Consider the following 13831-nt stretch of genomic DNA (forward strand, 5'->3'; position numbering starts at 1 on the left):
GCCCCGGCAGAAAGGGGGCAAGGGTAGAGGGTGGTGCTGGAACTCACTGAGGGACTGAGCGGCCGCACTGTCATCACGGACAATTTTTTCACCTTGCTGGTTCTTGGAGAGGAGCTGCTAAAAAAAATCTGTCTTGTGGGAACAGTTAGGCGCAACAAGCTAGAGTTGCCCCCACAGCTGCTCCAGATGAAAAGCAGAGCGGGTCTGTCCTCCCTGTTCAGCTTCACCTCCACCGCCACCGCGGTGAGCTAGAACACCTGTTCACCAAAGTCCCGTCCAGCCGGAGTCTGAGCTCCGCCGAACCGGAGTTCTACCCGTCCGGACGGCACTTCTATAGCTTCAAGAACATCACCCGGCAGGGAGGCAGCACCTCCTCCTACCCGGCCTCCCTCTCACCAGCCTCCTCCTTGTAATGTTCTGTTCTCAAACTTAGAAATAATTCTTCTTAGACCGCTTCATGAACCACCATTTCACTTTATTTACCGCTCGTCGGAACCACATAACCACTCCCACTTCCGGGTAATAAGCCTGGCTGTTCCTGAGGAGGCACCAAGATGGCGGCTTGAACAGTCGTGTTTTCTCAGGAGCTCCGAAAGACCGCAGATTTTGTTAAGTAACTTTATTCTCATACCACTCGAAATATAACTATGGATACCCAAAAAATTATTAAGGATGCAAAGCTGCAATTTGTGCCATCAAATCCCAATGTTAAGACGTCTCCGCATGCTAAAGTCAGAGACCATGACTATGCTAACACTGAAGCTGCCAACGTGGGTTTAAACAAGCGAGAACGGGGAGCAGACTCTGCGCCACCAACTCCATCAAAACAACCGCCGGGTGAGAAAAGAACAAAATCTTTAGAGAAGGAAGATGATATCTCCAATAAAACTATTTTTGAAGCCATTCTGGGACTTGAGAAGAAATTTGAAGTGCAGCTGGAAGATATCAAGGAACAAAACAGACAAAGTGCAGCTATGGTTGCCAGCTTGGCTAAGGCTGTGGAGTTTAATGCCGCAGAGATAGTTGACTGCAAACTGAAAGTTGTTAATCTGTCAAATGCGAATGAACAGCTGCTTAAAGAAAACAAAGACTTAAAAAGAAGAGTGAGAGAACAAGAGCGCTACCGAATGAGGTGGTGCTTAAAGCTAAAAGGGGTGAAGGAAGACAAAGACGAAAACATTAGAGTGAAGGTTTTGCAAACGCTTGGGAAGATTGCCCCTGACTTGAACTTAGAAGAGGCCGTTGATGAGGTTCATCGCTTAGGGAAACGAGTTGATGGCAGAAACAGAAACATCATTATTTTATTCACACAAAGGCGAATTAAAGAAGAACTGTGGAGGCGCACCAAGGATTCTTCAATCTGCAAACAAGAACGCATCAGCTTCGCAGAGATGTTGCCGCAGGAGGACATACAAGATCGACAGCGCCTATGGCCTCTGGTGGAGAAGGCAAGACGTGCGGGTAAACGAGCCTACTTTCGTGGTCCACATGCCTTCATTGATGGACGCAAAGTTGGGGACACACAGGAGAACTAAAAATGACAACTGAAATAGTGGAAACTTGTTAGCGGTCTGAGGAGCTCAGCATTTAGTATTTTTTCTTCTTTCTCATCTTTTTCACGTGGTGAGCGATATTCTATCTATAGTTCATGTTGAATGTTAACATTTGTTTTGGTTCTTTAAATGTTAGGGGTTTAAGAGAATCTGTTAAAAGAAAAGCCTTATTTTTGTACTGCAAAGGTAAAAAATCAAACTGCATATTCCTACAAGAGACTCATTCATCTGATAGTGATGTATCTTTTTGGTCAAGCCAATGGGGCAGCAACATCTTGTTTAGCCATGGCTCAACAAGGTCGGGGGGTGTAGCAATTTTATTCAATAACTTTCCTGGGGATCTTGTAATACAACGAACTGACTTGAATGGTCATTGGTTGATCGCTGTAATGAGAGTTGAAAGTTTGTTTTTCATTTTAGTTGATGTTTACGGATATAACAATGAAAGTCAGAATAAAAATATGTTAGAAGATATAACTTTAAATATTTCCGAACTTAAAGATCGATACCTTACGGAATATATTTTAATGGGTGGTGATTGGAATATGACCCCTGATGAATGGACTGATAGATGGCCCTCAAGGACAGGTAGACCACAAAGAAATAACCTAATTATAGAATTATTGATAAACAACAATTTGACAGATATTTGGAGAGTAAGAAATCCGGAAATGAAAAGTTTTTCCTGGTTAAAGCCAAATGGAACTTGTAAATCTAGAATAGACTATTGGCTAGGAAGTGGCAACATTCTTAACCACACTGTAAATGCTGTGATGTCAAATGCACCTCTTTCTGATCATTGCTTTATTGAACTATGCTTAAAATCGGAAATTAGACAATCAAATAAAAGAACTTATTGGAAGTTCAATGCCAAACTTTTACAAAATGAAGATTACTGCAACATAGTCAAAAAAATTATAAAAGATATTATGGCTGACCGTTTAATTGTAGGATATATCAGTAAATGGGAATTCATTAAATTCAAGATTAGAAAATTTACTATTCAATTCAGTAAAAATATAAGTCGAAAGCAAAGAGAATATGAATGTAAATTATTCCAAGAAATTACTTATTACTGTAGTAAGGATGATCTAGATAGCCAAGAAAAGAGTAAACTTATGGAGTTGCAAACTAAATTAGATCAGCTCTACTTAAATAAAGCAGAAAGAGCCTTTGTGCGTTCACGCGCTAAATGGATAGAGGAGGGGGAAAAAAAATCCTCATATTTTTTTAATTTAGAAAAGAGCAGACAGAAAAGAAATCTTATATCTTCCCAGTTAATTGATGGTATTGAATGTGACGACCCTAAAATCTTGGAAAACGAAACTTATACATTCTATTCTAATTTATACTCCTCACAGTTCTCTCAAGCAGACTGTGATGCCTTTTTTGATCAAATAGATAATCTGATCCCCAAAATTAATGAATCATTTAAGGAAATTTGTGAATCTGACCTTAAAATTGAAGAATTAGATGCATCGATTAAGAAAATGGCGCTTAATAAATCCCCTGGTCCAGATGGGCTTACAGTTAATTTCTTCCAATTTTTTTGGGAAGACTTAAGGGAAATCTTATTCAAAGCTATACTGGCCAGTATTGAAAAGGGAGAATTGATGCCTAGCATGAAACAAGGATTAATTACATTAATTCCTAAACCAACCAAAGATAAGCGACAATTGGATAACTTAAGGCCTATAACGTTACTAAATACAGATTATAAAATTTTCTCTAGCTCAATTGCAACAAGGCTTAAACAAGGGGTTTCAAGTATAATTAGTGAGACACAATCAGGGTTTTTGAAAGACAGGAACATTCATAATAATATCAGATTGGTTTAAGACTTACTGGACTACAATGATCTAATTAGTGATGACAGTTTTATTCTTTTCTTGGACTTTTATAAAGCTTTCGATTCAGTAGAACATCCTTTTATTTTAGAAACACTAACTTGATTTGGATTTGGGAATAAATTTAGGAAGATAATAGATATACTATATAATGATATAAATAGCTCTGTGTCGTTAGGCCATGGCACTGGTAAAAGATTTAGCATTAAAAGAGCAATTAGACAAGGATGTGGAAGCTCTCCGCTGTTATTCATAATGGTTGTGGAGATGCTCGCAATTTTAATTAAAAATAGCAATGTGGCCGGAATTGAGATTATGGATAATTCGTTAATAATTAGTCAACTTGCAGATGACACTACTCTTTTCTTAAAAAATGAACATCAAATTCCCCTAGTAAAACAAATAATAACTACATTCTCAAAAGCTTCAGGCTTAAAATTAAATTTAAATAAATGTGAACTATTGGCGTTAAAGGAATGTCAGTCACAGTTTTTGTACGATATACAGGTGAAAAAGGAAGTAAAATATCTGGGCATCACAATTTCAAAAGATCACAAAGTGGTGGAAAAAGTAAATATTTCAGATAATGTTGACAAATGTAAGACAATCTTAAATAACTGGTTACAAAGAGACATCACAATTATTGGAAGAATATTATTAACCAAAATGGATAGTTTATCTAGATTTATATATCCAGCTTACTCTTTATCAATATCAAATAAAATCATTAAAACAATTAATAGCTTAAATTTTAACTTTATTTGGAGAAATAAATGCCATTATATATCTAAAGATGATTTGGTTAAACCATACATTGAAGGTGGGGGAAACGCAATTGACTTTGATGTAATGAATGATGTTTTGAAAGTGAAATGGTTAAAATCCTTCCTAAATAATCCGCACTCCATCTGGTTTTCTATACCAAGTAAGGTCTTTAACAAACTGGGAGGTATCGATTTTCTTCTAAAATGTGACTTTGAAATTACTAGGCTACCTATTAAACTTTCTGCATTTCATAAACAGGTCCTTCTTTATTGGAAAATGTTATTTAAACATAACTTCACTCCACATAATAGCCCAATTTGGAACAATAGATATATCCTAATGAACAGAAAATCTATTTTTATCCAAGATTGGCTTTCCAAAGGTGTTTGGGCAATTGCCCATTTTGTAGATAATGAAGGACATGTTCTAGAACATCAAGATTTTTGTCAAAAGTTTAATATCCAATGTTCTAAAAATAAATTTAATCGGGTTATAAGATCAATTCCACTGTCACTCAAAAACATAGTTGTAAATGATATAATATATTCTGGCATCTCCCCCAGGTTAAGACAATTATTTATAGAAGATATTCGATTTTGTGATGATAAATGCAATAATAAGTTTCTAAGATCTTCATTAAGGAATTTCTTCTATCCAAACTTACTTAGACGTAATTACATACTAAAAGATTTCCAAAGGGAAGAAATTGAAAAAATAAGAAGTGATTATATCACCTTCCCTATCGCTCCTAAAGGGAAAGAAGTCCAATTTAAAATTTTGAATAAAATTTACCCAACCAATAGACTCCTTGGGGATAGATTCAATATAGAAGCTGGTAATTGTGTATTTTGTGAAACAGAAGAGGAGGACTTAGACCATCTATTTTTTTTGTGCAATTTTATACAAATATTTTGGTTAGATTTTCATGCCTGGCTTTGTTCTAGTGGGATTCAAATTTCCCCATTTACCTTAAATATGATAATGTTTGGAGTGTTTTTGAAAGAAAAGAAAGTTAGTTATGGTGTTAATGTGTTATTAATTTTGTGTAAACAGTTTATACATAAATGTCTATTTTTTAAGACCAAACCAACACTAGCCTATTGGAGAAATGACTTAAAATTATTAGTTAAATCTTTGAATTTAGTTAAAAAGAAAAAAGGCTGGTTTGTTTATTTCCTTTGTAGAAGATTTTGAGTTAGTAAGTTAATAATCTATTAATTAGATGACCCCAGCTTTAGATGTTCTTTTTCTATTGTTTTCTTTTTCATATACGTGAAAATGTTGGATATGCATGTAATGATTATCTTTTGAATATATAATGTAAGGTGCATTTTGTTTGTATGTTACCTTTTCTAATAAAAAAAATAATAAAAAAAACTCCCACTTCCGGTAGCAACTACGGCAAACACGCAGGACAATATGTATGGCATGCAAACATTATGAACAATACAACATCTCCCTTTTTTTTTTTTTTAAGTCCGCCAGTGACATAGCTAGTATGCATTTAGAATGGAACATCTTGAATATGAAAGCACGAAACAGCCTGCTCAACAAGGTAATATGTCAAGTTACTGCGACATAAACTAACAATAACAATGCAACACAGGATATGAACACATTGGTACATCCGCTTGACATGTTTTTTTTTTAAATTTTTTTTTATTTTAGGGCAGCGATCCGCCTACACCCTTTACAATCACAGGTCTAGAATGACCCTTGGTTTGACCACTCGTCCTGATCTGGTGGTCAGGGTAGAGCTAGTGTCCCTGGTTGGTGTTGTAATGCCTCTGGATGGCGACAGGGGCTCTGCTTGCTGTTGAGCTGCACTATCTGGCTGGGTTACCAGATCGGATGTTGGTGCTGGAGGGGCCGCTTTGGTGCCTCTCAGGTGCCGTCGGTTACGCCGTATAGTCTGTCCTTCGCCAGTGCGGATCAGGAAAGAGCGGGCGGTCTCTGCAGGTTGGATGATGACAGCCGGTTTCCAGTTTCCAGACTTGTGCTGAAAACGAATGTGGTCACCGTGCTGCAGCCTCGGTAGTGGTGTGGCGCTGCGATTGTAGTAGTGCCTCTGACGCTCTTGCCTTTCCATCCGTGTTTTTTGCATGGCCGTCTGGCTTATGATGCGAGGCGACAGCTGGTGTCCCGTGATGGGAATCACTGAACGCAGACGTCGACTCATGAGGAGCTGCGCAGGTGATCTGAAGCCGTCGACTGGCGTGTTTCTTTGCTCCAACATAGACAGGTATGGATCAACTCCCTGTGCATGAGCTTTATCCAGAACTGATTTGGCGGTTTGAACTGTTCTTTCGGCAAGGCTGTTGCTTTGTGGGTACAAAGGGCTTGAGGTTGTGTGGACAAAGTCCCATGTGACTGTAAAATCCTTGAACTCTCGACAGCTATACTGTGGTCCGTTATCCGAGACAAACTTCTCTGGTATGCCATGCCTGGCGAATATGGCCTTGAGCTTTTTGATGACGGACCCTGCGGGGGTAGTGAATAGCCTTTCAACCTCGAAGTAGCGACTGTAATAGTCCACAACTACTAAGTAGTCCCGTCCACGCCATGTGAATAGATCTGAGGCCACGACCTGCCATGGTCTCTCAGGGATCTGGTGTGGAATGAGAGGTTCTTTGGGATTCGCTGCGCGCCGCTCCTGACATATGGAACAGTTTTCCACCGTGGCAGTTATATCTCTGCCCATGCCTGGCCAGAAGAGGGCGTCCCTTGCTCTCTGCTTACTCCTCTCAATCCCCATGTGCCCAGTGTGGATTCGCTCCAGCATATTGTTTCTTAGGGCTGTGGGCACTATGATTTTGTCACCTTTAAAGATGATGCCATGGAAATGCGAAATTTCATCTCGGAAATTCCAGAAGTCCAACAGGGTTTTGGGGCATTTTTTCTGTCCTCAGGCCAACCATCCTGCACGGTTTGCCTCAGCAGGGTGAGCTGCGGGTCGCATCTTGTTGCAGCCTGTATCTCTGAGAGTTTTTTGTCACTTACTGGGAGGCTGTTTATCACTGAGTGGATCTGATCTTCCATGCCTTCGCTCAGCGTGCTGTCTTGGTCGAGCAATGGTTTCCTGGACAGTGTGTCGGCCACAGGTATGTCTTTTCCGGGCCGGTGCACGATCTTTATGTCGTATCTCTGCAGCTGTAACAGCATGCGCTGCAGACGAGCAGGGGCTACAGAGATCGGCTTCTTCAGTATGTGCTCCAACGGCTTGTGGTCTGACTCGACAATGACTCTTCTGCCGTATATGTAGGTGTGGAAACGCTTGCATCCAAACAACACCGCAAAGAGCTCCTTTTCAATCTGTGCGTAGTTAACCTCTGTTGGGGTCAGTGTCTTTGAAGCATATGCTATTGGGTGTCCGTCCTGCATCAACACAGCTTCCAAACCATACTTCATGCATCTACCTGTAGCCGTATCTCCTTGGTCGTGTCGTAGTATGCCAGTATGGGGCCTGGTTCTCTGGTTATGAGGTCTTTCATTTGCTGGAAGACTCTGTCGTGATTCTGATCCCATATGAACTCCGAATCTTGCTTTAGCAGCTGACGCAGTGGTGCATTTACTTCTGATAGCCGTGGTGCAAATCTGGACAGGTAATTAGCCATTCCCAGAATTGTCTCGAGCTCGTTCTTGTTCTCAGGAGGTGGCATGTCTTTTATGGCCTGCAGTTTCTTTGGGTCTGGCTGGATGCCCTCGCGGGTGAGTTTTGTGTCCAAAGTAACTAACCTCTGTGGCTCCTATGACACATTTCTCTGGATTGAGACGCACTCCTCGCTCCCTTGTGCGCTCGAGCATGGCACGGAGGTTGTCGTCGTGTTCCTCCTTTGTCCTGCCAAACACGAGGATGTCATCCACGATGGCTACCACCCCATTGAGCCCTTCATATGTCTCATCGATTTTCCTTTGGAAAATGTCCTGTGCTGATATTATCCCAAAAGGAAGGCGCAGAAAGCGGTACCTGCCAAAGATCGTGTTGAATGTGGTGAGGAGCGATGACTTGGTGGTTAACTGGATGGCCCAATAGCCGGAGCGAGCATCCATGACACTAAAGTACTGAGCTCCTGCCAGCTTTGGTGTGATGTCATCCAGTGTTGGAAGCGGGTAATGGGGTCTTTTGATGGCTTTGTTTAACTCGCGAGGATCAAGGCACACTCTGAGATTCCCATTACGTTTCTCTGCGACCACCAGTCCGTTTACCCATTCTGTGGGTTCTTTTACTTTGGTGATTATGCCGGTTTTCTCCATGTCGTCCAGCTCCTGTTTCAGTCGTTCCCGCAGTGTGAAAGGGATTCTCCGTGGGGGGCACACGACGGGCGTGGCGTCCGGGTCAATGTGTAAGTCGCATTCTCCTGGGAATTTCCCTATGCCTTTAAACACATCAGCAAACTCCTCCATGACGCCTGTGATCTGCACTGACATGACCAGCTTGACTAGGTTTAGATCTAGGCATGCTCTCAACCCTAGGATGGGAGGCGCTGCAGTTTCTACTATATCAAAGGTCAACATCTTGTGAATGTCTTTCCATCTGCACTTCAACTGGCAGGTGCCTTTGATGTTGAGTTTTTCACCTCCATAGCCAGATAGTGTGCGTGTGGGCGGTGCCAAGCTGACCTGCTTGAAACGTTTCTTAAACAATCGGGCAGGGATGACGTTAGCAGTGGCTCCTGTGTCAAGCTTAAATCTCACGGTGTGATGACATGAGCCTATTTCTACGTCAGCGTAAGCCTGTTCATCAGCCTCCCCTTCATTGCACTTTGTTATGGAATCTATGAATAGCTCTGCTTCCTCGCTTGGAGTGTCAGGGTTGATAGAACACACCGGGTTGCGTTGGTTTGGTGCTTCTGAACGGCAAGCTTTGGCAAAGTGGTTCATTTTATTGCACTTTTTGCACCTCCTCCCTTTTGCAGGGCACTCCTCCTTCTGACTGTGTGCTCGTGCACATCTTCCACACACTTTTCCCATGTTATTGTGATGAGGTGCCCTCCTATGTTTCTGCTGCGTACTCTGGCGCTTAGTGGATACTGCATGCGCAGGCGCTGCTCCCTGCAGGTTTGTGTGTGGGTCGACCATGGCTTTCAATTGGGTTTGTGCGATTTATACGAGCGTGCCATGTCTATGGCTTTTTCTAGGGTTAAATCTGACCCTTTACTCAGCAGTTTTTCTCGGACTTGTGGGAAACTGGTTGCAAAGACAATCCTGTCACGGACCATTTCATCACTGTTCTCATAGCCGCACTGCTTGACGAGTAGCTTTAACTCCGTCACAAAGTGTTCAAATGACTCCCCTTCACCTTGGAGCCTTTCGTTAAACTTGTATCTGGCAAAAATGGTGTTCGTTTTAGGCATGAGGTACTGTTCAAACCTGTCGAGGTAGGTGGTCAGCTCTTTAGCTTCCTCCTCAGATAGCTGCCATGTGTTATAAATGTCTCTGCCTCTTTCTCCTACCCACAGAAGGAGATAGCTGCACTGGGTCTCCTCGGACTTGCCGCTTAGCGGGCCGCTAAACATTAGCTTCACATGTTGTACGAACCTCCGCCAGGCATCGGGAAGATTAGCCGAATCCCAGTCCATCCGTGGTGCAGGAACTCCTGACGAATCCATTTTTTCGCGCTGATAGTGGGCGTTTAGTTCGATATACTCTGACACCATCAAACTTATAAATAATTCTTCTTAGACCGCTTCATGAACCACCATTTCACTTTATTTACCGCTCGTCGGAACCACATAACCACTCCCACTTCCGGTAGCAACTACGGCAAACACGCAGGACAATATGTATGGCATGCAAACATTATGAACAATACAACACTCCTCCCGGTCCGGGTCCACCTCCTCTTGCTGCGGGGAGGACCCGGACGACCTCCCAGCCGAGGGAGCCGACCTCGCCCTCAACTTCCTGGGCGGCTTCAGCTCCTCCTCCGACCCGTGGACCTCGTCCTCCTGCGGGTCCGCGGGCGGCCTTAGTCTGTCCCTGGTGGACAAAGACCTGGACTCCTGCAGCGGGGTCAGCCTCGGCTCCCACTTCAACTTCCCGGACCACTGCACACCGGAGCTCAGCGAGATGATCGCTGGGGACTGGCTGGAGGCCAACTTCTCGGACCTGGTCTTCACCTACTGACCCAGCGCGGGTTCGGCTCCCGAGTCTGTCTCGGAACCGGTTCTGAGGGGTGATCCAGAACCAGTCAGGGAGCGGGGTGACGCTGCTGCCCGGGCTCAGTGCGCGGGGGTCGGCTGTGCTCTTGGCTCGGAGTCGCTCCCCGTGGTGGAGGAAATGAAACGACCAACAGGGTTTTATGGGTTTAGTTTTCAGTGTCTCGGGTCAGAACCAGGACCCGAACCCGGACTATGCATTCCCGCTCAGCCCCAACAGAACTCTGATTTCAGGACTTTTGCTGCAGGTTTCTGACCTTTTAACCATGTTTTAGTGAGTTTGCAGCTCATTTAAACCCGAACAGGAAACATTTTGATATTTACAAAAACGAGAAAACCAAACGTACCTCAGCTTTTTAATAAACTCAAAATAAAACTATTTTCAGGCATATTTTTGTACATTCAGAGGGAATGTCAGGCACTTCTACTTCCACTGTTTTTTTCTGAGCATGTGAGGGTTTGATTCCCTGCAGCCTGCCTTGCTTTAATGCCTTGCAGATGTTTTAAGGGTGTACAGACAGATGTTTACAGGGAGGACTGGTCAGATTGTACAGGTTGTGTAAAATAGTTTAGAAGTTTGTGTATTTCAATGTGAGCAGGAGAGAAACTGGATTTTCTGTTGCCTTTCTTATTATTTTTCGACCACTTCCATCAGCAGCACGTGTTTGTTTTGCTCATTATTTTTGTGCAATATGAAAGAAAAGAGGGTGGAGCTAAAAGGCCGCCACTAGTGTTTCTGATAGCAGATGAGAAAACGTGTAAACTCGTCCTTTTGTGATAAAATCTGTTTGTCACACTGAATAAATCAGCTGGAACTGAGTCTTCTCATTGATCCTTTAGATCATCAGGGATATAACCTGCTTCAACACACCTGATTTAAATCAGCAGGTGAATAACCGGCTTCTGCAGAGCCTGATGAGCTGCTGCACAGGGGAATCGGCTGTGTTGAATCAGAGAAACCACTAAAACATGCTGGGTACCGGACATGCAGGACCAGAGTTGAAAACCTCTGCTTTAGATGAACCCTGGGCTCCTATTGGCTGCTGCTCTGATCCTGGTTAAGCACCAGTTCTGGCTAAGAAGGCCAATACCGATCACCACCTATGATTTCTCTAAAACTTTTAACAGGAAGCAGTTTAATGGTGCTCATAACTTAAAGATGATAATGGAGTTAAAACATCTACAGAAGAAGGTTAAATTCAAAAGTCACTTTAAATTAATCCTTGGGCTGCAGCTGTTGCTGGGATTTCCTCCACAGACCACACACATGCTAAACGTCCCTGGGTATGTGTAGACCGGTAGTTTGTGTCTGATGGGCTGTGGACCAGTCTGGTGACTACAGCCGACACCATTTCCCTGCTGAGGGATACGTGGTGACCAGTATCAGCCTTTTGTACCAGATCGGTGCATTTCTGCAGCTAACAACATTTCATCTAACAAAGTTGTCTCGGATTCTGGGGTTTTTGTCCACGTCTCAGATTTTAAGAGTCAAAATTCATGACTGGGATTAAAATCTGTGAGATTTTCTGAATCTCAGGAACTTTGAAGACTTTCCAGAAGAATCTGATTTTCAAAATAATAGAATGTAACTGGTGCTCATATTACTAAAGGTTTGCTTTTGCCTCTCAGGAGTTACAGAAATTATGTTGAAGCCTTAAATGTCCACGGATCATCACAAAACTAGTTCAGCAGCTGATTGTGTTGCCATGGCAACCCATTTAATTTTCTACCATGGTTTAATGAGTTTGTTTTTAAATGAAACCAAATAAGAACTGCAGGACATTCCCACGTGTCACATTTTACTACTAAACAGTTAGAGAGCAGAATTGGTTCTGGTGATCAGAACCAGTTCTGCTCTGTCTCATTTCTGACCGACGGGTCCAAATGAGCTGGTTCAGGATCTGTTAAAAGGCCGCGATGACATGTAGGGTCATGAGTAGGTGTTGGACCTCAGTGAGGTCATGGAGCGGGATCTGAATCCAGAACATCAGAAAGCATCCAGCATCACTTCAGCCCAGAACAAGTTGGTTCTGATCGAGGAAACAACACAAACATCAAGTTTGGATGTTTAGACCTGCAGTCTGTTACCAGGAGACAGAACCAGGTTCAGGTGTGTTTGTTTCAGAGCGTCTCCACATCAGAACCCTGGAACTAGAACCCAGATCCCAGAGGTTCTGAGGAGCTCCCATATTTAACCTAATCCTGGTGTGTGTGTGTGGGTGGGTGGGTGGGTGGGGGGGGGGGGGGGTAGGCTAATGATCTTTTAAAGAAAAGCGTCTGGACTTCTTTGAGTTGCTTGAAGACGTTTCACCTCTCATCCGAGAGGCTTCTTCAGTTCTAAGGTCAAATGGTGGAGAGTCCCAGATTTAAACCCAGTGGGAGTTTCCCCCCGAAGAGGGAACAAAAGACCCCCTGATGATCTTCTATGAGCCAAGGTGTGAGGGTGGGTGTGGGTCCTATTCAGCCAGAGTTTCGGGTGAGCTCATTGTGAAGCCTGGCCCCACCCTATCATGTGAATTCCTGAGGTCAGATGGCCCAGGATATGCGTGGGCGTTGAGGCATCTGGGAAGGGATCTCAAAACTGGATTATAGATGGCAGACAGTTGGTGTCGTAAACCACCGCCTCTGTTCAAAGATGGTTGCTCACAGTGGACATAAATGGCTTCCTTTACTCCTCTTTCAAACCATCTGTCCTCTCTGTCCAAAATGTGAACGTTGGCATCCTCGAAAGAGTGACATTTGTCCTTTAGATGCAAATGAACTGCTGAGTCTTGTCCCGTGGAGGTGGCTCTCCTATGTTGTGCCATGCGCTTGCGAAGTGGCTGTTTGGTTTCTCCGATGTAGAGGTCTCGGCATTCCTCGCTGCACTGTACAGCATACACCACATTGTTCAGTTTGTGTTTAGGAGTTTTGTCTTTCGGGTGAACCAGTTTCTGTCTGAGTGTGTTGCTGGGTCTGAAGTACACTGGTATGTTGTGTTTGGAGGGGTAGGATGCAGGCGCTTGGCCCTGTCTGACCCCATCCGATGTTTCCAGTGTGTGAACCAGTTCTCCCAGATGCAGAGCCAACAGGCAGCAGAACCTGAACGTGTTCAGATGTTTTATTAGTAAATAAATCTGCTTCATCTGATCCCATCTGGATGAAATTTGGTCTTGGATATTCAGAGCGGTTTTCCATCCGGGTGAGGTGACTCCTATCGTCGCTGCTCTCTGATCAGATGTCTGGCAGCAGATCAAAGGCAGCTGCAGCACTAAGCTGGACCATTTCTAGCCTGATAAATCTGTGGGATAATCAAGACCAACAGCAGAGCATTCTGGGTGAGGAGACGGTGAGGTCACGCTGAGGTCAGGGAGCCTCCTAAAGGGTTCAAACTTTAACTCTGATGTTCCTCTGATTCCAAACAGGAAACATCTCATACGGAAATGATCGGATCCGGGAATCAGATTATCGCACAAAGGTGAGCCGGAAAGGAAAACCTCTTAAATGGATGTGAGCAGAGATGATGGAA

Source organism: Nothobranchius furzeri, chromosome 2 (genome assembly GCF_043380555.1).
Source record: "Nothobranchius furzeri strain GRZ-AD chromosome 2, NfurGRZ-RIMD1, whole genome shotgun sequence".
NCBI classification, from domain to species: Eukaryota; Metazoa; Chordata; class Actinopteri; order Cyprinodontiformes; family Nothobranchiidae; genus Nothobranchius; species Nothobranchius furzeri.